Source organism: Procambarus clarkii, unplaced genomic scaffold (assembly GCF_040958095.1).
Source record: "Procambarus clarkii isolate CNS0578487 unplaced genomic scaffold, FALCON_Pclarkii_2.0 HiC_scaffold_1912, whole genome shotgun sequence".
NCBI lineage: Eukaryota > Metazoa > Arthropoda > Malacostraca > Decapoda > Cambaridae > Procambarus > Procambarus clarkii.
Genome location: NW_027190935.1, coordinates 14,641 through 17,500, shown reverse-complemented (window position 1 = coordinate 17,500; position 2,860 = coordinate 14,641). Strand labels below are relative to the sequence as shown.

The 2,860-nt window shown below is 51.8% G+C and overlaps 1 non-coding gene across 1 annotated transcript; it reads right to left on the bottom strand.

Annotated features, from left to right (window-relative positions):
- Positions 1 to 450: 450 nt before the first annotated feature.
- LOC138362498 (small subunit ribosomal RNA) lies at positions 451 to 2,322 on the bottom strand. Its single transcript, XR_011227720.1, has one exon. It is a non-coding gene; the product is annotated as a small subunit ribosomal RNA (ribosomal RNA).
- Positions 2,323 to 2,860: the final 538 nt, after the last annotated feature.

Here is a 2,860-nt window from a genome sequence, read left to right as displayed (position 1 = left end):
AGGGGCCCACTGGGAAGCGTGTCAAGGAAAACCCAGCACTAGACGCCGCCAGAGTAGCAGGCGCCGGCCCTGTCAACGAGAGGAGCAGTAGCGTCTTCGCCTGCTGCTTTCTCTCTATGGTGTGGGTGCCGGAAGCCACTGAGCGACCGGGGACAAGGAAGAAAGATGTCGGTGACGGGTGTCGCGAGCCCCAACAGATGACTCTAAAGCAGTATACGGCGCTAGGACTGTGACCTGCGCCGGTCGGACTGACTGACATGTCATGTCAGTCCGACATCACAGACCTGTTATTGTCTCACAGTGGGTGTTGATCTCCCCGCCGTTTATCCGCTTTCTCCTTTCCCACGGCAATTGGGTGCGGCTCCCAAGGCTACCCTTGCCTTCTTCGCATTGAAGAATACTCGAACGACGACGACGAGCCGATGGTTGCAGCTCTCGCGTCACAAACTGTAATGATCCTTCCGCAGGTTCACCTACGGAAACCTTGTTACGACTTTTACTTCCTCTAAATGATCAAGTTTGGACATCTTTCCGTCAGCTCGAGGCGAGAACCCCTTGCGCCGAGACGCGAGGGGTAGAACATCCAAGAGCGCCAGTCCGAAGGCCTCACTAAATCATTCAATCGGTAGTAGCGACGGGCGGTGTGTACAAAGGGCAGGGACGTAATCAGCGCAAGCTGATGACTTGCACTTACTGGGAATTCCTCGTTCATGGGAAACAATTGCAAGCCCCAATCCCTATCATGAAGGGGATTGAACGGGTTACCCGCTCCTCTCGGAGGGGGAGAACACGTTGATCTCTTCAGTGTAGCGCGCGTGCGGCCCAGAACATCTAAGGGCATCACAGACCTGTTATTGCTCAATCTCGTGCGGCTAGAATTGCCGCTAATCCCTCTAAGAAGAAGTTGCGAACTGGACACCAATTGCTGGAGATCCGTCGACTAGTTAATAGGCCAGAGTCTCGTTCGTTATCGGAATTAACCAGACAAATCGCTCCACCAACTAAGAACGGCCATGCACCACCACCCACCGAATCGAGAAAGAGCTCTCAATCTGTCAATCCTTCCGGTGTCTGGGCCTGGTGAGGTTCCCCGTGTTGAGTCAAATTAAGCCGCAGGCTCCACTCCTGGTGGTGCCCTTCCGTCAATTCCTTTAAGTTTCAGCTTTGCAACCATACTTCCCCCGGAACCCAAAGACTTTGGTTTCCCGGAAGCTGCCCGCCGGGTCATGGGAATAACGCCGGCGGATCGCTAGTTGGCATCGTTTATGGTTAGAACTAGGGCGGTATCTGATCGCCTTCGAACCTCTAACTTTCGTTCTTGATTAATGAAAACATCCTTGGCAAATGCTTTCGCAGTAGTTCGTCTTGCGACGGTCCAAGAATTTCACCTCTAGCGTCGCAGTACGAATGCCCCCGCCTGTTCCTATTAGTCATTACCTCAGGTTCCGAAAACCAACAAAATAGAACCGAGGTCCTATTCCATTATTCCATGCATAGACATTCAGGCCATTAAAGTAGCCTGCTCTGAGCACTCTAATTTTTTCAAAGTAAACGTGCCGGCCACTCGGGACACTCGATGAAGAGCACCCCGTGCGAGCCGGCGGGGCTAGTTAGCTGTTCGGAGCGTGACAGTAAGCACCAGGCGGTGTACCGTCAGTCCGGAACTGAGATCCAACTACGAGCTTTTTAACCGCAACAACTTTAATATACGCTATTGGAGCTGGAATTACCGCGGCTGCTGGCACCAGACTTGCCCTCCAATAGATCCTCGTTAAAGGATTTAAAGTGTACTCATTCCGATTGCGAGGCCTCGGATGAGTCTCGCATCGTTATTTTTCGTCACTACCTCCCCGTGCCGGGAGTGGGTAATTTGCGTGCCTGCTGCCTTCCTTAGATGTGGTAGCCGTTTCTCAGGCTCCCTCTCCGGAATCGAACCCTGATTCCCCGTTACCCGTTATAGCCATTGTAGGCGCATAACCTACAATCGAAAGCTGATAAGGCAGACACTTGAAGGATGCGGCGCCGGTGCGGAGACCGTGCGCTCAGCAAAAAGTTATTCAGATTCACCACGGGTGGGTTAACGGACCGAGGCCCGACCAGTTTTGAACTAATAAAAGCGCTCTTCCCTTGCGGTCAGAGACGTGATGCATGTATTAGCTCTAGAATTACCACAGTTATCCAAGTAAGTGGGTTTACAGATCCAATGAAACATAGCTGATTTAATGAGCCATTCGCGGTTTCGCCTTAACTCGGCTTGTACTTACACATGCATGGCTTAATCTTTGAGACAAGCATATGACTACTGGCAGGATCAACCAGGTAGCTCAACAGTACTACTGATATATAGTACACAAGACACACACACACACACACACCCCTCGCTCCCCTCGGTTTTGCGTTTTAATCCTGCTTTGCAAGTTAAATCTCACTATGGACTCTCTAGCAGCCCGACAGTATGGCGTTATGTCGATACGTTAGACGAACAGAGGCGGAGGAGAGCAGTTACTCCGCGTGGACGAACGATCATAACTACCCCGCCGAGATTACTCCTGCTCGTCATTGTCGTCATTCAACACGGCAAGCTGGAAAAACAGGAGGAGGAGCAGTAGTAAGTGAGTAGGTGGTGGTGGTGGTCTTTTTCGTTTTGGTAGGGACGCGAGTCTTATTTTCCTCGGCGTCACCCCTTTTATATGAAAGGAACCGTCGGAAATGCATCCGAGGTGCCGTGTGGTTTGTCGCCTCCTCGTTGGTGGAGAGAGGCGACGCCACAGTGTTTTTGTTCAGCCTTCCCATGACATGGAAGAAGGTTGGTGCTCTGTTCCCATGCACACAGACCGATCGATAGCTGACTCGATGTGCA